Source organism: Schistocerca gregaria, chromosome 5 (assembly GCF_023897955.1).
Source record: "Schistocerca gregaria isolate iqSchGreg1 chromosome 5, iqSchGreg1.2, whole genome shotgun sequence".
NCBI lineage: Eukaryota > Metazoa > Arthropoda > Insecta > Orthoptera > Acrididae > Schistocerca > Schistocerca gregaria.
In genome coordinates, this window is record NC_064924.1 from 423,846,540 (window position 1) to 423,869,098 (window position 22,559).

The following is a 22,559-nucleotide window of genomic DNA, read 5'->3' on the forward strand; positions in this document are numbered from 1 at the left end:
TTAGGGTTGAAATTTACGTCTGCTTCGAAGTCGACGGAACAGTGATCACAAGCTATGATTGGACCTTCCCCGGAAGAAAACGTCCGTCCCAAATAATCCGCTGGAGTCACATTCTGGAGACGTCCAGCTTCGCAGAAGTAGGTTTTTCTTCGCTTCCATGAACAGCTCATGGTAAATATCAGCATTCTACTTTTCAAAAGGACAAAGATAATTTCCTTTCTGATCCTTCCGCGATTGTAACTTGTACTCCGTCTCTGATGATCTTGCAGCCGAAGAAGCGTTCAATTCTAATCATCCTAACTTCATTACGAAACTTGTTTTGTGCAGTTAAGAGAGTTCATGGGAAACGTAATAAATCTGTATGACTGGACGCGAATGAAGCATTCTCCATATCACTGTCTTAACCATGTCCCCTCACTAGACGATGATGGCGTTTTTGTTTAGCTGATGGAGGTCCTTAACGCTCATACTATGCTTTGTGTATGAGTAGCAGGAGTATAATATTTAAGAAGATATCCACTCGTTGTCACATTAATGAGAGCTTCGAGGTCGATAAAAAGCATTACGTCATGGCAACACGTTCGGGGCAACACCAAAAGCAAGGGACGTAGATAGTACTTCAGTACACGACGACTTAGTATTCCTGCAAGAGTCTCAGAGAGAAGAGGTCTAGGATTTAATGGTTCTTAATTTCGTTTGGCTCGACACCACAGACTAGATAAATTCGAAGATAGATGTACTCAGTCTGAAAAAAAAAAAAATCCAGAACTGTAACCTGAAGCGAAACTGACCAGTAAGTGTGACGAGAGGCGGGAAATGCCGATATAAAGAGAGACAGAGAGTATTGTGTTTTCTTGAGAGAAGTAGTAATAACAGAATTGGTAGGTCAGGAGAGCAAAGTGACTTCAGACTGGACTAATCATTCGATGTCGTCTGAGCAGTAAGTCTATCAGGGGCATTTCAACCGTCCTAAAGCCGCCCAAGATGACTGTTGGTGATGTGACTGTGAAGCGAAGTAACAACCTCAGCCAAGTCAAGACCAGGCACACTTCCTGTTCTAACGGACAGTGAAAGTCGAACATTGCAGAGGGTGGTTGTAAAAAATCGCATGAAATCAGCGGAAAGAATCATTCGTGAGTTACAAAGTTCTGCGAAGTTATGCTTAGGGAGTTAAAAATAATGGGGGTATAATGGTCGAGCAGCGCCTCATACACCACACATTTATGCATATTGGCACATTGTAAAGAGCTGCGCCACTAGGTAGTGGATGGTTGGAAACGAGTGAATTGAAAAGATGAATCACTCTATAACCTCTAGCAATCGAATGTTAAAGTTTGGGTTTAGTTAACACCTGGAGAACATTACCTGTCTTCATGTTTAATGCCACCGGAGATGTATGGATGACTTGGCACTACGGCATGTTAATGTTTTTCGTGGTCAGGGTGCGGTCCTCTTATTGTAAGTGGTAAAATGTTAATGCGAAAGGATATCTAACATATTTCACAGCACTATGTACAGCAAGGAACAGTTCGGAGACAATTATTGTATCACTATGACAGTGCACCCTATCATGAAGCAGCATCTGTGAGGTAATGGTTTATGGACAATAGCATTCCTGAATTGGGCTGACCTTCCAAAAGTCCCGACCTGAACCCAATGGAATGCCTCTTGGATGAGTTGGAACGTCGACGTCGCTCCAGATGCCAGCGTCCAACATCACTACCTTCTCTGGTCTCGGCTCTAGACGAAGAATGAGCTGCCATTCCATCACAAACACTCATACACCTCACTGAAAGTGCCCATTGCAGAATTAAAGCTGTCATAAAGGCGAAGAGTGGACATACCACATATTTATGTCCACTAATAGGTATCCGAATATTTTTCAACATGTAATGTATTTCTACCATGCTGTTTGGTCAAAATAACGGTACTCTTAATGTGCTGGCATGTGACTTTTGATAAATAATTACGAGGAGGAAGTGTTTACATCAGTGAGAAATGAGCTAATGCTTGTGACTGTCCAGTACGATAAATAGTGTGATTATTTTAGCCAAACAGCCTGATGAAAATTATGACTTTCCTACTGGTTCTTAAATTGTCGAAAATCACAGGCTAGAATCTTCTTCCAGCTGTAACTCAACTCGACAGAGATCACACTACAGACAACTGATCATCTCAGTGACCGTAATCAAGCTGAGACCATTCTCTACCTTGTATCTTTCGGTAGACCTATTTGTACACCTTAATAATGTAGGATTTCATTCCCTTCCCCCGGCCGGAGAATCCGTGCGGTTCTAGGCGCTGCAGTCTGGAACCGAGCGACCGCTCCGGTCGCAGGTTCGAATCCTGCCTCGGAAATGGCTGTGTGTGATGTCCTTAGGTTAGTTAGATTTAATTAGTTCTAAGTTCTAGGCGACTGATGACCTCAGAAGTTAAGTCGCATAGTGCTCAGAGCCATTTAAACAATTTGAACCATCCCCTTCCCTCTCTTCCTTTGAGTGCGACATGAAAATTCTAGTGATGTGTTAAAGTGTGGCAAATTGTCCGTAAGCATTTCTCTGTGACCTATGACAAATGGTTATGTGACCTATGACAAATGGTTATGTGACCTATGACAAATGGTTATGTGACCTATGACAAATGGTTATGTGACCTATGACAAATGGTTATGTGACCTATGACAAATGGTTATGTGACCTATGACAAATGGTTATGTGACCTATGACAAATGGTTATGTGACCTATGACCAATGGTTATGTGAACTATGACAAATGGTTATGTGACCGTAGTTGTACTGCTTGTTACATGCTCTGATTAAACAACCCACTTCTTAGCTGCTACAAGTAAGTGCTGTTGGAAGTCGCCAGACTTAGATGAGAGACTTTGTGAAAAGAAATTAATTCGCTGTTAATATTCTACATGGAACACATTATTAGCTGTTTACTAATATACGACATCAGTTGACCTACATATCACCAGTTTGTCTATCAACGACAAGACGGCAGCTTGTTGTACATTATTTCCGTTCTAAGTTTTCGTTATCTTTGTGTCTGCTTGTTAATTCTCCTGCTTTCCCATGTGACTCAGTAGCAGTCAGGAGAATGGCACTTCTCTGGCCACGGTAGTGTATGAAGGGTGTTTTGTATGATTTTCACCATTTAATCTACTGAATACATCTGCGAAATGATCTGAATGGTACTTCTGGAATCAGAAGATATTGGTAAACTACTACGTTGATCATACCTCACCTGTTTCCACGGCTTTAGGGTAACTTAAATCTCCGCAGCATACAATATAGTCTCCTGGAATGTGCATCATAAAAACACTACAGAGTATCCGACAGTATCTTCCTGTAGAGGCATATTAACGTAAAAATCTGTAGAGTGTCTAAACTTTTCCAAAATACTTTTAAACTTTCTGATACTTAGATCTTGTGTATATTTTTTGTATTTTGTCAAACTGATCTATACACTGGGCCTCATTACCGACTTCGTATGTTTGCTCCACCCTGGGGTTGAAACATTCAGGATTACTATACTCAGATCACTCAGTTCCTACTATAATGAGATCTTTTGCTCCTGCTCTTACTCTTTTGTGATTTAAAATAGCTTGTGCTCTAGCGATCGAACAACATTAAATGTCGAATGGAGTGTTACTGGTACGACTATGTCGTTCCATCAAGAAGTTCATGTTGTATACTCTCTCATGTTATTCAGTGGTTGTATGAGGTGATGATGACTTTTCAAGAGCATGGAAATGGTTAAGTGCGAAAATCAAACTATAGTACGTAGGTCGGCGAATCATTCAGTTTTAAAATTTTAATCAGTGGAAGCTGATGAAACAGTTTTAATCTCTTAAAACTTTACCGTAACTTTGACCGATGCACGAAGAAGTTTATGAAAAAATTACAGTTTGTGATATTTATATTTAGTATTAGTTAGTAGTTTATACACAGTCCAAGATTCTTATTTACAGCTCGATTTAACAGATCGCGGAATAGAATAACAGCTATAGTCGCTTTGTACTGAAAAGACATCAGGACCAGATAAGATACTTATAAGATTCTGCAGAGATCTACATCTACATTTACATCTACATCTACATCTGCATCCATATTCCGCAAGCCACCTGACGGTGTGTGGCGGAGGGTACCTTGAGTACCTCTATCGGTTCTCCCTTCTATTCCAGTCTCATATTGTTCTCTGATTTTATCCTCATGATCTCTTCGCAAGATATACGTCAATTCGTTGCAGATCCTCCTGCATTACGTATATTAAGTGAAAGAAATTGCTCCCATTCTAGAATTAGTTTACCGTATTTCGCTGGTATCAATCGACTGGAAAAAAGCGCGGGTCATTACCGTTTCCAAGAAGAGTCTTAGGACAGAGGCACATTATCATAGGCCTACATCGTTGACGTCAATCTGTTGTAGAATTGTGGAACATGTTTTATACTCACGGGTTATGAAATTTTTGTAGAGCTAAAAACAGCCGCTGACGTTTAGTGAACAAAAATTTCGAGCTTACCAAGTATCGGATCACATTTGCAACTGGATTCAACACTTCGTTGCAGATAGAGCTTAACAAGTCGCTCTTAACGAAATCAACAGAGGAAGAGGTAATTTCGGAGGTACCCTGAAGAAGTGTAATGGGACAGTTGTAAAATGTAAACTTTCACGGCCGGAACTGTCATGATTAATAAAATTCTTTTCCGGGCTATTATGCCGTGGTCTGATGGATTTCGCATTGTAACCCGACGTTTCGTCCCCATCTGCGGAGGACATCTTCAAGGGGGTTCGTGGCTTCTGTTAACTTTCGAAACACACACTGTCTCACTACTGACTGCAGCAAATTTTTGTTTTCGCGTGCTCCCGCGCATAGGCGTGACGTCACATGTTTTGAATACGCGAGCGCAATTGGCCGTTGTCGGTTGCCGCCGTCCGCTGTTGCTATCATCCCATGGCGGAAGACTGGTACACATCTTCTTCAGCACCGGCATCCAGGTGTCATTCATTTTCACGCCCTCCTCCTTCCTATTAAAATTCCTGGGGTGTTTCATAATCTCTATAGCCTCTCTGTAAAGCCTTTCATGATATCCGCTTGTGGCTGCCAGTACTTGAGTTCTATCAAAATAAATGTGGTGGTCTCCTGACTGCAAAGCGTGTTCCGCAACAGCTGATCTATCAATCTCTCCCCTTCTACAATTGCCCTTGTGCTCTTATAGTCGTTTTTTGACCGTTCTTTTTGTGGTACCCACATATACCTCCCCACAACTACACGGGATCCTGTAAATTCCTGCTTTTTCCAGCGGTTTACGAGCATCCTTAGCCAATCTCAGGTGTTCTTTTATCTTCCGGGTAGGTTTGTAAATCACCGCGATATTCCGTTATTCCACCAGCTTGTCTCCATCCCGCAGTACAGGTGTTAAGGAGCTGTTCCTCTGTAAGACGACGGATTCGCGCCCTCACATCGGAGTGATGAAGAAAGTATCGGGATTCATCAGACTATCTAATGCTCTGCCACTGCGCCACCGTCCAGTGGCCATTTCAGTCGTAGCTGCCGATGTCGTGGAGTTAAGACTGCCACACGCACGGTTCGTCAGATGCGGAGGCCCATCCTTAGGAGTGTTCGGTGTACTTTGTATTCAGGCAAATGTGTGTTCTACCCAGCATTAAAGTCTGATGGTAGTTCCACCACAATTCGCTTCCTGACCTGTTTTACCAGTATGCCTAGCTTACGACGTCCGTTATCTGTAATGATGGCTGGTCGCTCTAAGTGTTGAAGATACCGCAGCGCTCCTCGAACACTCGACAAGTCGTGCAGGTTTCGTGCAGCGTTCGATCTATCACAATCTGCCCTCAGTCTCACTCAGATAGGTCGCGCACCTTTTCAATTCTATACATCGAACGGACAGCAAGCTCACTGATGCTACAAGTACCGTGCGTGTGTCTGACTAACAGTCATTCTTCGTCAGGTGATGCTGATATTGCCTTGACGGGTTTATATAGTTAGCAAGTCAGTGGTCATAATGTTCTGTCTGATCAGTGTATATTTCTATTGTTCCACTCTCAAATGTTGCACGGGGAAAATGAACGCCTAAATATGATTTTGTAGCGTCTGTGTTATTACGGTGTAGTATGCACTGTCCTTCAGACATCCATGCATATCTGAAGGAGCAGGCAATGGTGCGAGCGTCAGCTTTTGTGAATATGGTGAAACTCCAGCTGCGTAGTGTACCGGTGACAACGAAAATTTGTACCGTCTGGGACTCGAACTCGGATTTCTCACTTCACGCGGGCTCCCGCCTTAACCACTTCGGCTATCCAACACGCTCCCCAGACAAACCCAAACTTCCATACGTCATGGTTTAACTACATCCTATGCTCGCACAGATACTGTGATTCTTGTAGGATGCACGATCCAGACAAAGCAGTGACACATTGAGTTTTGGCTCTGCCTGGGGAGCGTACTAGATAGCCGAAACGGTTAAGGAGACCGCTTGCGTGAAGTCGGAAATCCCGGTTCGAGTCCTGTTCCAGCACAAGTTTTAATTGCCACCATATATTGCACTGAAGTTCTGTCATCTTCGCAAACTGTGAAAATCAGTCTTGAATACCTAAATGTTCCAGTATGAGCTTGCTTTCTGTTATTTTATCGTGTTAATCATTCTCATCTGTGTAAGTGAGATGCCACAAGATATTCTGATGTTTGAAGGTAAAAGTTATCGACTGAAATCTCTTGACAAGATTTCATCTCAACGGAAAACGGCTTTCTTGTAATAATGGTCATCCATGCTTGCGTAACAAAACCGTGACGCCCTGTCTCCTATTACGTGGTAAAAGAAAAGGAACCGCCCTTCCGTCAATTTTATCCGATAAGGATATACTGCGCAGCAACATGCTAGAAAAGTACAGACAGACAAGCGTAGTATACTCAGTTTCAGCAACGGTTTTGTTGTGCCTCCCAAGTGTTCTGCCAATAAAATGCAGTCGTTGGTTCGTTTCTTGTATCGCTTTCTAATTTGTATTCTTCCTTACAGTAATATCTTTTAGTTGAACTGACAATCTACAAATCTTGTGTCAACTGAATTCTGTAAGTATACGCGTGGGAGACCTCATACTTTTTATTATTCAGGATAAGTTGACATTTTTTACGCTATTAAAGCGTATAAATCAATATTCACTAGACTGAATTATCTGCAAGCAATCTCAGAGAGACATTGAGCTTGTCTTGTTGATAATTTATGTGCAGCAAGAACAGCAGACGCCCTATCGCGCTTTCATGGAGGACGCCAGATATTACATCGGTGTCACTTGATGAGTTCCCATCAGTTACTACATACTAAACTTTCTGACAGGAAATTGCGTCTCCAGTTGTACAGCTAAGACGATATTTTGTAGTACCGCAATGGGATTATGAGGCGCGAAGCTCGACAGTCGACTTCATTCCTGTCGGCTGTGTGCCGACTGTGAAGGGTATAAACCCCTGTTACTAGATGAATATTTCTAGTATGCAAGGATTGCTTTGTGGAGAGCGAGCGCGCTACATGGTACGTGATTCGCCGAAGCGCGTCGCGCGCCGGCGCGTGATTTGCAACGGTCGGTGGGATGTCTCCGCCCAGATGGCAGTGGATTGTCGTCAGCAATATGCACCTTCTGAAAGAATGATTTTCATTTCAAGTCACGAGACACAAAAGTTTTAGTAACCTCAAAATCGGTTAATATCACGAATACTGAAAGATTAATAAAAATAGTAAATACCAACTTACAGCGAGGAGCGAGCACTCATTAAAAACGTTTCGTCAAAGCGGATCGAGTGCGGTAGTCATATGTTAAGATTCATAAATAATTAAGCCCGTAAAGAGCAATAAACAAAGTATGAGGGAAATTGTTAATAAAATTCAATAGAACATTCACGATGTAAAGAACGGCACTATATAATATTGTGGGTGGCATCACTCGTATTTTAAACTCGTTAAATTTTACTATACATGTAACTTGCAATAGTTTTCATTGTTTGCAAATTATTATTAACATTTATCGCCCATAATTAATTAATTATTATAGATATGAAGATTTTGAGCAGCACAATGTATAAATCGCTATAGATTAAGTCTAAAAACAGTGCTATATGCAGTTCCATGTTAAAACTTTGCAGCACAGATGTAAACAAACAAATTTGCGCTAAGTGACGGTCAATAGAATAGTCATAGAAATTAAATTAACATAGTAAATAATATGTAGTTTTTAGCGCGGCCGGCCGCTGGTGGCCGAGCGTTTCTAGGCGCTACAGTCTGGAACCGCGCGACCGCTACGGTCGCAGGTTCGAATCCTGCCTCGGCATGGATGTGTGTGTTGTCCTTAGGTTAGTTAAGTTTAAGTAGTTCTAAGTTCTAGGGGACTTATGATCTCAGCAGTTCAGTCCCGTAGTGCTCAGAGCCATTTGAACCATTTTTAGCGCGGTTCCTATGGTGTACTTATTTCTGTCGAGGGATGTATGTATCAAAATTTGTAACTTTAACTGGTGAGACTGGTACTTAAATAACCAGGGGTTGGGCATCCGAGCTTATATAAGCGAGCGGACATCTTGGCCAGGTGTCATTCGTTAGTCAGTCGTTTTGGAGGGTGGGTGGCGAAGAAGTCCCACTTGAGGGTAGCCCATGTGGTTGTTTGAAAATTCTTTTTCGCGCCGATTTATTTCGACAAAGAGTATTGTTTAATAGTACAAGTGTGCAAGCATATATTTGGTGAAATGGAAGTGCTACGATTATTTGTGTGAGTGCGATTTACGAGGTATACATCGTCGCAAATGAACACGTGGCGAACAGTGATTTCGCGCCAAAACTGTTAGAACAAAGAGGACAGTGGGACTTGTGGTTCTGTTCGAATTGATTGAATAACTTTCGATTATAGCAGCCTACATTACTGCTATTTTGGGCTTGGAGTCAAGTTATTATTAAAGTAAAACTGTAAATCGTCTCACCAGTGCCAATAAATAGTGACTGAACTGTCTCAGGAAAAACTGATTTTAATAAAATAATCGCCTAATTCTTGTTCCCTAGCATAAACTGTACTTATGTCTGAGTGAATAATCAATTGAAAAACCATAACAAATGCGCGGGTGCGCAAGTGTACTAATGCACCAAGTGTGGAAATCATCCAGTGAGACTTACGTGAGAGCCAAAATTTGCAATAACATTTTTTAACCAACATTTTCAAATGCACATTGTGTGAACTCTCTGCAACCGCACTTCTCTTCTTTATTTTTACCGCCCCGTCGCATGACCCAATTCGTTCTCTCTATCGTCATCATCATACTTGGGGCCTAGAGGTTTATGACGGTTTTCTTTCATTTCTTGTATGACCAACAAACAGCTCTCTTTCTTTTGACTACATAATTTATAACTGGTCGTGGCAATCTAATATGCTGAAGCAAGTTTTGTCACTAATCCTAAACGTAAGCCGTTATGTGTATTATTTTGAGCTTCTTGGCTGTGAGTTCGTCGCATTTATGGTCTAGAAGGAAAAGCAGACCTACTTTTATCGCATTTATAGACTTTCAACAATGCTGGCTGGATACTCTCTTTGAAATTCTGGAGGTAGCAGAGGTAAAACGCAGGGGGGTTAAAGGCTATTTACAACTTGTACAGAAACCAAATGGCAGTTATAAGAGTTGAGAGCCATGAAAGGAAAGCAGTGGTTGAGAAGGAAGTGAGACAGGGTTGTAACCTTCCCCCGTTACCACCCAATCTGAACACTCAGTAAGCAGAAAAGTAAGCCAAAGAAAAATATCGAGTAGGAATTAAAATTCAGAGAGACTAAATAAAAAAAATTGACGTTTGCCGATCACACTGTGATTCTGTTAGGGACAGCAAAGTACTTGGGAGAGGAGCTGCATAGAACGGACAGTTTCTTGGATGGAGGATATAAGATGAACATCAACGAAAGCAGATCAAAAAATAAAAACTTTGAAGTTTCCCTATGACATTGTAATTCTATTTGAGAAAGTAAGGGACTTTTAAGAGCAACTGGATGGAACGGACAGTGCCTTTGAAAGGATGATATAAGTTGAACATCAATAAAAGCAAAGCAAATAATGAATTTCAGTCGAATTACTTCTGGTGGACGAAATTAGATTAGAAAAAGAGAATTTTGCTCATTTGGCATCAAACTAACTGATGATGACCGAAATAGAGAGGATGTAAAATGTATAGTGGCGAAGGCAAGAAAAGCGTTTCTGAAGAGAAGAAATTTTTTTAACATCGAATATGGATTTAAATGTTAGGAAGTCTTTTGTGGAGGTTTTTGTCTGGAATGTAACTACGTATGGAAGTGGTACATGAACGATAAACTGTTTGGATTAGAAGAGAATGGAAGCTTTTGATGCGTGGTTTTACAGAAAAATGCTGGAGGTCAAATGAGTAGATTACGTAAGTAATGAGAAAGTACCGAATATAATTGAGAAGAAAGAAATTTGCGGCACAGCTTGACTAAAAGAAGAGAGGGGTTCATAGGACACATTCTGAGACATCAAAGAATCGCCAGTTTAGTACTGGAGGTAAGCGTGAACGGTGAAAATCGTAGAGGCGGACCAAGGGATGCATACCGTTAGCAGATTAGCAAGGATGTAGATTGCAGTAGTTATTCTGAGATGAAGAAGCTTGCACAGGATAGAGTAGCATGGAGAGCTGCATCAAACCAGTCTTTGGACTGAAGACCATACTAACACAACCACAATGGTCTAGAAGACTGTAGATAGCTTGTTTCCTCAGAAATTTCATTTCTACGGTTTTTAACCACTTCCTTTCATGCTTTGGAATGGTTCATTATTCGCTACCATAGTACAAAGATTGTCGTGTCAGAACTTTTACAAGCTTTTAATCTTACTTGTTTTTGAATTTGATTTTGAGTGCACTATTGTAAGTTTGTATATTGTATGATGTAGATCGTCTATACAAGACAACATGTAGCCCAAGTATTTAAATTAGTGTATTTGTAGTATTACAGATTTGTCCAGACAAATTCCACTTCTGATAGGCGTTTTTCGTTTAGAGATTCTAACTTAGTCTTCCATTTTGAGATTTCACAGCATAATCTGTTGCCATTTTGAAATATTGTAACTCATATTAAGTACTAGCAAAGAGATCCCAAATGGGTATTTGATCAAAAGTATGTGGGCGTCTGTTAGTGGAAAGTAATATATCGTGTGGCCAACCTTCGTCTTTATGACGGCTTGAGCCCCGCTGAGGACATTTTCAGTGAGGTGGCTGAACGTCTGAGGTGAAATGGCTGGCCGAAACTAGAGAAGGTAGTGATGTTGGACGATTGGATCTGAAGGTAGGTCGACGTTCTAGCTCATGGAAAAAGTGTCCCATTGGGTTCAGGTCGGTACTCCTGGCGGACCAGCCCAGTTCAGGAATGTCATTGTCCGTATACCATCGCCTAACAGATGCTGCTTCATGACAGAAAGAATTGTCATGCTGATACAAACAACCATCGTTTCCGAACTGCTCCTCGTCACACGCAGTACACAGTGTAGTCAAGCGTGTAGAATAGCCTTCGGCACTTAGCGTTTTATTAAGCACAATAAGGGGACCGCAACCTGAACACGGAAAACATCAACACACTGTAGCACCCACCCTTCCGTACTTCACTGTAGGCACAAAACTTGATGGCAGGTAACTTTCTCAAGACACTCGCTAAACTGAATCCCTTCCATCGGACTACCACAGGCTGCAGCGTAACTGATCACTACAGATCACTTGTTTCCAGGCATCCATTGTCCACGTAGCTGTTTACACCACTTCAAGCGTCGCTTACCCTTGACAGCAGAAATGTGTGGCTTATGAGGAGCTGCTCGAACACTGTACCCCTTTCTTTTTAACGCCCTGTGCACTTGATTTTGATTCTATCCGCTGATTTCATGCGATTTGTTGTAACTATCCTACTCAGTGCTCCACGGTCCATGTCCCTCACCGAGCGAGGTGGCGCAGTGGCTAGCACACTGGACTCGCATTGGGGAGGACGATGGTTCAATCCTGCGTCAGGCCATCCTGATTTAGGTTTTCCGTTATTTCCCTAGATCGCTCCAGGCAAATGCCGGGATGGTTCCTTTGAAAGGGCACGGCCGAATGCCTTCCCCGTCCTTCCCTAATCCTGTGAGCCCGATGACCCTGTCTGATCTCCTTCCCCAAACAACCCAACCCAACTCCATGTCCCTCAGAACATGAGATCTGCCTCGTCTTGGTTTAGCTGTTGTTTTATCCTTAGTGTTTCTACTTCATAGTTGTGTCACCAACAGTGGGGAAGCTTTAGTAGGATTTAAATGTCCCTGATAGATTTCTTACTCAGGCGACATCCTGTGACTACTCCACGTTCGAACTCACTGAACTCTCCTGATCGACTCATTCTGGTATTATTGCTTCTCTAATGACAACATAGAACTCCCGGCCTTCTTTCACACTGACGGGTCCCTCTAGTGACATGTAGTGGTCAATTCCGCATTACACAAAGGCTTTCTGGTACTTCTGATCGGATAGTGTAGTTCAGGCTTTAAGTGAAGATGGATGGTTTAGGAGTGATTTTCATAGCATGACTTGGGCCTACTCATTCAGGCTACCGTGAGTACCAACAAGGATATTTGTTTCGACAATCTCTATGGACAAATGTTGCCCTTCCTGCTACACCTTCATGAATAATATGCTGGGGATTCTCCCGTCTTCCAAGATGACAACCACTTGTTCATTGAGCTGTGGCGAACACAAAGCCATCCTACTGCACCTCAGTGGTTCCCTGTATCACCCGATGTTAGTGCCATAGGAACAGTCCGTGATTATTTAGAGAGCTGACGAAACGTAGCATTCAACATACCCACAACTTCATATCACTGCGGGGTTTATTTCGATACGTCATACCTGGTGAAGCTTTTCTACAAAGGCCGTTATCAAGGCTACTAACGTCGTTAGACGGTATTAGCGCGATGTCTCCAGAGAGTTACAATATTTCCTACGGTATGGGAATAAATATGGTTAGAATTTAACTTATCGTCGATATTATTAGAGACGAAACATAGCCTCGAACTGTACAAGAAGATTATACAGATCTGTTAATCGCAATGATTGTAAGACTCAGTGCGATTCCCTCATCTGTGATATCGCAGATGGCACGCAGTTGTCTCCATTTGTACTGGCATGGCAGGACGTGTGAGGCGCTCGTTGTGTCTTGTTGAGTCGGAGCAAAACACATAATTTCCCGTTTTCCACTAACCTGGAGTCTTCAAATAATGTCATCATCCCAGCACATACTAGGTAGCTCGTAAGTCTCAACTCCATTGCTTTGTTGAGAGGCCTTAATGGAACTACATCGAAACAGGCTGAGGCTGTTTCTGACTGATAAAAGTGAGATTCACGGTTTATAGGGATTTCAGATTTTTATTGTTCTGCGCAGTAAGAAAACTATGCTGCTATAGTAAGCAAGGACAGCTACTGGCCAGCTACTACGTTCAGCATTATCTTATGAGGTACACTAAATCGAGTTCCACGAATCGACGGAAGCCATTTGGAATGCTTGTCAGTCTCAGAGGGCTGTGGATTTTCTAGGAGGCCTTTCGACGACCGAGAACAGGATCAGCTTTAAAATACCACTGAAGTCCATGTGTCGGCTGCGTACTATCATGAAATAAATACATTCTTCGATACAAACTGCTAAGAAAAAGTTTTACTTTGTGGCACAGTATGACGGGGAGAATGGAAAGTGGCACAAATCAACATAAGGTCTCAGAAAGCCTTAACCTTACACGCAGCATTAAAAATCAATATTTCGCCCCACTGAGATCAAAACCTTAAAATTAAGGAGACACGAATCATCACATCAAATAACACATATTCATCGACAGGAAAACACACAACCAAGGATCTTGTTTCATAACCTAATCATAAAATGCACCCAAACAAACATGACTCTTGAGCAAACACCAGCCAGACAGTAGAAACAGACAGACAATATGCACATTAATGCATTAACTAAATGTGCATGCTGTAGCAGCGACACAAAGAAAAGCAACACTAAATAAAAGGCAAAGTTATCCCTAAAGTGCGATTCAGTCAGAGGAAGCACCGCTCTACGAATCCCGCTCCTAACAGCAGCCTCTCCGCGTAACACAAACGTTAACCTATGGGTACTTAACTACGCCAGCACAGGATCAACTGTTTGCACGGGAAGACAGCACAAATCGCCACTACCCACTGCCAGCCACTCGTAACGGAGACCACACTTCAGCTACCACTTCCTCGCTCCCAGATGTGCCGTGTCTCCTGGAGATGCGAAGGCAAACGCCGTCTGTTACTCAGACGGAACTACGTCTCGTGTTGACAGCAAGCCACTCCCAGCCATCAGCCCAGCTGCCTTGCTGCTCTGTCACGCTTCCAGCTCCGTCTTCAAGTGGCTGCTCCCGAGCTCCAACTTGCCGGTTGTTTCCGCTTTCAATGGTCGATTCCAACTACACTCATGGAAAAAAAAATCGCAATGCCAAAAAATAAAGCCATTGCAGATGTGATATGCTGATACAGTAACAACCGATGTAACCGCCACAATGTTGTATGCAAGCATGCACACGTGCATGCATTGTGTTGTTCAGGCGCCAGATGTTAGTTTGTAGGATGGAATCTATGCCTGTTGCATTTGGTCTGTCAATATAAGGATGGTTAATTCTAGTTGTGGATGACGCCAGAGTTGTCGCCCACTGATGTCTCGTTTGTCCTTGATTGGAGAGCAGGCCAAAGTAACATTTCGATACTCTGTAGAGCATTTCGCGTCGCAACAGCGGTACGTGGGCGTGCTTTACCCTGTTGAAAACAGTCCTCGGAATGCTGTTGACAGTACAACAAGTCGAATCACCAGGTTGACGTTCAAATATGCAGTCAGGGCGCGTGGGATAACCAGGAGAGTGCTCGCGCTGTCAGACGAAATCATATCCCCTACCATAACCCCAGCTGTATGTCCAGTGCGCCTAGCACGCAGACAGATTGGTTGCTGGCCTCTTTCTAACCAATAGATGGTCATCACTGGCACCAAGACAGAACCAGCTTTCAGCTTTCATCAGAAAACATAACGGACCCATTCCCTGCCCTCCACTGAACTCTCGATTAACACCACTGAAGTCGCAAATGGTGATGCTTTGAGGTCAGTGGAATGCATGGTACTGGGCGTCTGGCTCAGAGCTGTCGTGTTACTGTGGTGCCAACTGCTGCTCAGATTACTGCTACAGATGCAGTGCGATGCGCCAGAGCCATACGTCAAACATGATGGTCTTCTGTCTCAGTAGTGCCATGTTGCCGTCCGGAGCGTGATCTTGTCACCGTACATTTTCGTGGTCATCACTGCCAGCAGCAATGTACAGTGGCTACATTCCCGGCAAGTCCTATTGCAGTATCGCAGAAGGAACACCCAGCTTTTCACAGCCCTACTACATGACCTGGTTCAAACTCAATGGGGTGTTGATAATGGCTTCTTTGTTGCTTTAAGTCGTTCTTGACTAATAACTCACCACGTCTAAACTAAAAGATAGCTGACGCTCACTACCGTTACAGTGTGTATTAAAATAAACCTGATGTGCATCCTCGTAGTAGCGCTACCAGCGCCACTCTTACGCGACAGGCTCGAAATTTGAATGGACATCATCTTCCGCGTGTAGGAAATGAAATGAAATGTCGTGTGACGAGGACCTCCCACCGGGTAGATCGTTCGCCTGGGGCAAGTCTTTCGATTTGACGCCACTTCGGCGACTTGCGCACCGATGGGGATGAAATGATGATGATTAGGACAACATAACACCCACTCCCTGAGCGGAGAAAATCTCCGACCCAACCGGGAATCGAATCCGGGCCCTTTGGATTGACAGTCTGTTGCGGTGACCACTCAGCTACCGGGGGCGTACTCCACGTGTAGGAAAAACGCCTACCAACTACGGTTTGTGTCCCACAACTCGTTATTGGTGTTCCGATATTTTTCCATCAGTGTATATTCCTCTGCTCCAACACGGTTGCTCCTCCCCCGTCTATGTGGAACTGCCTTGATACCTTCAGATCCAGGCCAGCGAGGTACCAAGCAAGATCGGCCGTCGCACCACGTATGGCCTCAACGACGCACCAATGTCTTGCCAGGCACTGCTCACGCGGTTCGGCGCTGGCAATAAGTTGCAGCTGCACCTTCAGTTCTGTGCCACACACTTCGGTTTACTCTGACAGTGTGTCGCGTCTTCTCTCGCTGTGGTGCTGCACTCGGCAACAAAATATTGGTGTGTCAAGAACGCACAAGCAGTGCTGGCGCAAGGAACCATTTTTCTAAGGAAACCGCTACTGAAAGCCACCCATGTATTTGGGGTTATAGTAAGCCTGTATTCTCAGAGCAGCTCAGTGGAGTCCGTTGATTTCCAATCATGTACACTCTGCACTCTGTCAACATACCTTGAGGGGACTTTCCAAACTCAGGCCTTTACGCATCTTGTAATATTACAGCTTGAAGGGTTGTCAGCACTGGAAAGTTCTCTCGAAATTGGCGTAGATCACAGCACTGTCATTGGAATGTTTAGCTGGTACCATGCGACACAAAACATGAGAGATCTGTCTGGTAGTGGTCGCTGTGGGAAGCAGAGCAGCACCAGCCGATAACAGTTATACACAAACTATGGATCCCAGGTAGCCTGAGGAGACTACAACAGATTACAAGTAGCATTTTCTGGGGCGACTGGGAGAACTGGTGTGTGGACTGGGTGGAAAAGGGAACACCTGGAACGCAACCTGGGTCAAATTTTTCGGCATCTCTTCAACTGTGAGTGCAGAGTTTGTCTGAGGCCTGATTGTCAACGCAGAAGAGTGTAGAGGTGGCCACGCATCAGTATTCATCGCGAGCACGCAGTTCCACATGTTCATCAGAGAGAGAGAATTGGGCCAGACATATCATGCCGGACGTCTGAAGACTATCGTCACTATCGAGGGTAATTTGAAGGTTGCCCAGTATCGGTACAGGATCCTCCAACCTATTGTACAGTCCTGTAGCCAACGTTTTGGTGATGGGTTCATCTTACCACATTTACATGGTTTATGCACCGCCAGTCTTGGCTGACGATACGTTTGAGTGTCCGAGAAAGTGAGTGTACTTTACCTCTACAAAGCCAACAGATCTTTAATGACGTGTTGCTCTGTTTCAGTTGGTGTTCCCCGCAATGAAAATTAAAGTAATGTATCAATTAATACGTGCGTCTTTTCGTAGCACGCTGGTTCTTCACCAGGCCAAATATGTTTTGAAATAAACAAGTGACGGTAGAAATCAAGACAACCTGAGCGATTGCGACAACTGTAACGTCCAGGCAGATAGACTGCAAGTTCCGGTATGGACCGAGCGATCAGCCTTTTGATTTATTTATGTTTTCTTTCTGCCGGCCTCTCTACGGGATGTCGGCATAAACCAAGTGTCGTTGACCTGTCCGATAACCGTTGAGGCTGGCTGTTCCGTGCCGTGGCCTGCCAATGTGGTACCTCCTGGCGACTTTAGGTAGTTACAGAACCGGCTGTTAAGAGTACAGGAAGATGTATATGATGACGATCGTTACCGACATCCCAATGCCGTCGTGCACACGCTATACGGTCGAAACACACCACCTACACAGCGAATCATAATGTAACAAATATCTACATCTGCCTTACTGAAGCTAAATCTATAAACATTTGTGTTTGGCTTCTTAGTTACATCTACATCTACATCTACATGACTACTCTGCAATTTACATTTAAGTGCTTGGCAGAGGGTTCATCGAACCACAATCATACTATCTCTCTACTATTCCACTCCCGAACAGCGAGCGGGAAAAACGAACACCTAAACCTCTCTGTTCGAGCTCTGATTTCTCTTATTTTATTTTGATGATCTTTCCTACCTATGTAGGTTGGGCTCAACAAAATATTTTCGCATTCGGAAGAGAAAGTTGGTGACTGAAATTTCGTAAAAAGATCTCGCCGCGACGAAAAACGTCTATGCTGTAATGACTTCCATCCCAACTCGTGTATCATGTCTGCCACACTCTCTCCACTATAACGTGATAATACAAAACGAGCTGCCCTTTTTTGCACCCTTTCGACGTCCTCCGTCAATCCCACCTGGTAAGGATCCCACACCGCGCAGCAATATTCTAACAGAGGACGAACGAGTGTAGTGTAAGCTGTCTCTTTAGTGGACTTGTTGCATCTTCTAAGTGTCCTGCCAATGAAACGCAACCTTTGGCTCGCCTTCCCGACAATATTATCTATGTGGTCCTTCCAACTGAAGTTGTTCGTAATTTTAACACCCAGGTACTTAGTTGAATTGACAGCCTTGAGAATTGTACTATTTATCGAGTAATCGAATTCCAACGGATTTCTTTTGGAACTCATGTGGATCATCTCACACTTTTCGTTATTTAGCGTCAACTGCCACCTGACACACCATACAGCAATCTTTTCTAAATCGCTTTGCAACTGATACTGGTCTTCGGATGACCTTACTAGACGGTAAATTACAGCATCATCTGCGAACAGTCTAAGAGAACTGCTCAGATTGTCACCCAGGTCATTTATATAGATCAGGAACAGTAGAGGTCCCAGGACGCTTCCCTGGGGAACACCTGATATCACTTCAGTTTTACTCGATGATTTGCCGTCTATTACTACGAACTGCGACCTTCCTGATAGGAAATCACGAATCCAGTCGCACAACTGAGACGATACCCCATAGCTCCGCAGCTTGATTAGAAGTCGCTTATGAGGAACGGTGTCAAAAGCTTTCCGGAAATCTAGAAATACGGAATCAACTTGAGATCCCCTGTCGATAGCGGCCATTACTTCGTGCGAATATAGAGCTAGCTGCGTTGCACAAGAGCGATGTTTTCTGAAGCCATGCTGATTATGTGTCAATAGATCGTTCCCTTCGAGGTGATTCATAATGTTTGAATACAGTATATGCTCCAAAACCCTACTGCAAACCGACGTCAATGATATAGGTCTGTAGTTAAATGGATTACTCCTACTACCCTTCTTGAACACTGGTGCGACCTGCGCAATTTTCCAATCTGTAGGTACAGATCTATCGGTGAGCGAGCGGTTGTATATGAGTGCTAAGTAGGGAGCTATAGTATCAGCGTAATCTGAAAGGAACCTAATCGGTATACAATCTGGACCTGAAGACTTACCCGTATCAAGCGATTTGAGTTGCTTCACAACCCCTAAGGTATCTACTTCTAAGAAACTCATGCTAGCAGATGTTCGTGTTTCAAATTCTGGAATATTCCATTCGTCTTCCCTGGTGAAATAAAAAAACATATGTAAGTCGCTGTTTTTGGAAATTCAACTCGCATTTTGTTGAAATAGGGGTTGCTATGTTTTATAAAAATATTTGATTGAGGAAGAGTTTTTGAAGTTAAATCTATAAATATTGGTATTTGGCTTCTCGGTTAGAAATGAAAGAAATATGTGTTTCACTGTTTTTGGAAATTCAAGCATTAAGGGACTGAAACAGGACGAGACTGATTTACATACTCATCGTCGACCAGCCGAAATAGCGCTTTCGGCTGGTCGATAACGATAAGGACAGAAACTTCAAATTTGGAGAGGGTGTGGAGCTTATATTATTGGTATCGTTTAAGAAGGGATTTGTTATTCCACTCCTAAGGGGGTGAAATAGGGGATGAAAAGCTTTTTGAAAGTATGTTACTTTTTTAAGGCAAGTTTGAAGAGAGAATTACGAAAATTGGTATTTGGTTTCGGAAATAACAATCTACGTGTTTTATCATTTTTGGAAATTCAACAATTAAGGTGGGAAATACTGGGTAATTTTTTTTTGGAAATAAACCTTTTTTGAAGAATAGCTACATCCATGAAAATTGGTATCTGATTTCTCAGTCTGAAATATAAAACCCACGTATTCCAGTGTTTTTCGAAAATTCATCCCTCTAAGGGAATGGAAGTGGAGATGAAAATGTTTATGCAATTATTTCATTATAAAAACATTTTCAAAGTTAAACGTATGAAAATTTGTATTTGTCTTCTCTGTTAGAAATTAAAAAATCCGTGTTTCACTGTTTTTGAAAGTTCAGTCTTTTAGGTGGTGAAAATTGTTAAGAAAATATTTTGTTACATCACAAAATTTTTAAAGCTAAATCTATGAAAACTGGTGTTTCACTTCTGAGTTAGGTATAAAGAAATACGTGTTGCGGGATGAAAGTTCCTATGACAATGTCTCCAAAAGAACGCCAAAGGCATGATTAACAAAAACGTTGGACTCCAGCTACCAGGATCGCTTCTCGGTAAAATGCTAAAATCTGCTTATGACAATTCTGAGTTTTTGTCAGTGTGCTGTATGAGTATGAGAGAGATATTACATTACTTTTATTTGTTAATTTTTATTTGATTTTTATTTTAAAGTGGAGGTTTTGTTCATACTTGTATGTTTGTGAAAGGAGCTAACATGTCCTGTCGACTGTGTGTGTAAGTTATTGCTTTACTATGGTATAGTGGTGGATGATTTAGGGTGGGGATATTGCCTAGTTTGTGATATTATTTGGTGGTGCCCAAGGGAAGTTTTTGTTTGTCAAAAATACGATTTATTAGTTTATATAGCGCCTGGTCGCTGATGTTTGTTTGGTCATTTATTATGTGGTTCTTGTCTACGTCTACATTTACGTGATTACTCTGCTGTTCACAATAAATGGCCTGGCAGAGGGTTCAATTAACCACCTTCAAGCTGTTTCTCTACCTTTCCACTCTCTAATGGTGCGCGTGAAAATCGAGAGCTTAAATTTTTCTGTGCGAACCCTGATTTCTCTTATTTTATGGTGATGATCATGTTTTTCTATGTAGGTGGATGCCAATAGAATGTTTTTGCAATCGGAGGAAAAACTAGTGATCGAAATTTCAGGAGAAGATCCCGTCGCAAAGAAAACGCCTTTGTTTTCATGATTGACACTCAAATTCACGTATCATGTCTGTGACACTATCTTCCCTATTTCGCGATAATACGAAACGAGCTGCTCTTCTGTGAATGTTTCCGATGTCATCCGTCAGTCCCAATCGATGCGGATCCCACACCTCACAGCAAGACTCCAGAATAGGGCGGACAAGTGTGTTGTAAACAGTCTCTTTAGTAGACTTGTTGCACCTTCTAAATGTTCTGCCAATGAATCGCAGTCTTTGGTTTGCTCTACCAACAACATTATCTGTGTGATCGTTCCAATTTATGTTATTTGTAATTGTGATCCCTAAGTATTTAGTTGAATTTGCAGCCTTCAGATTTGCGGGGCTTATCGCGTAATCGAAAATTAGTTGATTTCTTTTAGTACTCATGTTAATAACTTCACACTTTTCTTTATTCCGAGTAAAATGCCACTTTTCGCACTATACATATCTTATCTAAATCATTTTGCAATTCGTTTTGGTCATCTGATGACATTACAAGACGGTAAATGACAGCACCATCTGCAAATAATCTAAGAGGGCTACTCAGATCGTCTTCTATGTCATTAATATAAATCAGGAACAATAGAGGGACTATAGCACATCCTTGAGGAACGCCGAATATTATTTCTGTTTTACTCGATGACTTTCCGTCTGTTACTACGAACTGTAGCCTTTGTGACAGGAAATCACGAATCCAGTCGCACAACTGAGGCGATATTCCATAGGCACGCAGTTTGATTAGAAGACGCTTGTGAGCAATTGTGTCGAAAGCCTTCTGGAAATCTAAAAATATGGAATCAGTTTGACCTCCCCTGTCGATAGCACTCATTACTTCATGAGTATAAAGAGCTAGTTGTGTTTCACAAGAACGATATTTTCTGAATCCGTGGTGGCTATATGTCAATAAATCGTTTTCTTCGAGGTAATTCAAATCTTCGAACACAGTATATGTTCCAAAACCCTACTGAAAATCGACGTTAGTGATATGGGACTGTAATTCAGCGAATTACTCCTACTTCCCTTTTGGGGTTACTCTGTACCTAGAGGAGACAAGCAAAATTTTTGAAGTGAGGTATGGTTCAAATTTTTTCAAATGGCTCTAAGCACTATGAGACTTAACATCTGAGGTCATCAGTCCCCTAGACATAGAACTACTTAAACCTAGCTAACCTAAGGACATCACACCCATCCATGCCCGAGGCAGCCACGTGGTTCAAGACTGAAGCGCCTAGAATCGCTCGGCCACCGCGGCCTGCGAAATGAGGTATAATGATCATTAAGGAGCATGGAAATGTGGTACCAGTCATTCAACATATGCAGAACACCTCAGGCAAGGAAATAACCCCACCAAAATAGAAAACGACATGAAAATATTCAGATTCAGCAACAAGAGACTTCTCCCACACCTACAAGAAAACTTTAAATGTTAACAGCAATAATAGAAAAGACACAAATAATAAATTACCAAACAAAATTCGGCAGCAAGACGCTTTTTGAACTAATAAAACATACTGTTGAGAAAGAACAGGAGTATAGCGGCAGACGCTGAACCAAGCAGGCGCACCAGTAGCGGTAGCAG

At 42.5% G+C, this 22,559-nt stretch overlaps 1 protein-coding gene across 1 annotated transcript in view; it reads left to right on the forward strand.

The window, feature by feature from the left end:
- Window positions 1-22,559, forward strand: part of LOC126273368 (uncharacterized) — a 536,417-nt gene that overhangs the window by 270,542 nt on the left and 243,316 nt on the right. The gene's annotated exons all lie outside the window — the stretch shown is intronic.